Source organism: Sardina pilchardus, chromosome 17 (assembly GCF_963854185.1).
Source record: "Sardina pilchardus chromosome 17, fSarPil1.1, whole genome shotgun sequence".
Classification (NCBI taxonomy): domain Eukaryota; kingdom Metazoa; phylum Chordata; class Actinopteri; order Clupeiformes; family Clupeidae; genus Sardina; species Sardina pilchardus.
In genome coordinates, this window is record NC_085010.1 from 31,755,008 (window position 1) to 31,756,120 (window position 1,113).

Sequence of the window (1,113 nt, forward strand, 5' to 3'; positions counted from 1 at the left end):
TGTGTGAGGCAGTGCGGAAGTTAATAAGATTGACTCCGCCGACGGAATTCACAATGAGGCGAGGCTCAGCGTGTGCGGCGGCAGAGCGAATTCGCCCGTTCGTCTTTAGCGAAGGATGAAATGGACACCCGCCTGCCACGGACCTTCAATGCTGCGATGTGGCGAGATAGAGTGTGCGCACACACACACACACACGCACACACATACCGAAAAACACACTAATCTAGATTTTTTTTTGTTTTGTTTGTTAGCTGTTGCTGTTATTTTTATGTGTGTGCGTTTGTATGTGTGTGTGTGTGTGTGTGTGTGTGTGTGTGTGTGTGTTTAGTGCTGTGTATCAGTGTAGCAGATGTGTGTCCAGAGGGTGTGCGGCTCGATCTGCACCCGACTGTTTGGAAGCGGCGGTTCCCAGGGCGACCCTGGCGGCCCAGACAATGCTCATTCTTAATGCTGTTTTGAGTTTGAAAAGGTGCGGTGCGAGGCTAGAGCAGCTCAGATTAAGATACGGCTAAGAGATGTGCCGATACCAGTATGGGTCAGCGGCCGGCCAGGCTCAGCCCAAATCCCCTTAAATAAGAGGATAGAAGCGCCACCAGCACCCGCACAGCTTTAGCCATTTATCGCTCACCGGCCGCTAGCGCAGCCGCTACTATTGTTCCCCAAATTCTCAACGTTTTTTTTTCTTTTATTCGTTTTTTTTCTTTTTTTATTCACACGTTGGTTTCCTTCTTTTCTGTATCATATTCCCCACCACCTCCCAAACAAACAATTAAAAAAGACTGAAGTATTTTTTCGGTAATTGCTAGATGTGTTTATTTTTCCTTTAAAAACAGTTTCTTGTGGCTGGGCAATATGGCGCGGTGTAATGGGCTTCTGTGTTTTTTAATTAGGCAGCGGATTAGCCGAGTTTGGTTCACTGCCTCTGATTACGCTTTTCACGGCCTTCAGGGAATGAGCTAAAGCCCGAACGCGGCCAGCACCCCCGAGCGCTCCCGTTTGAAGACACCGAACAAAAAAAAAAAAATCGCAGACTGCTCTTGCGTCCGGCCCTCCGAGGATCTCGGCTGAAGGGACATTATTCTCGGAATAGCCAATTAATTCCACCGGCAACGA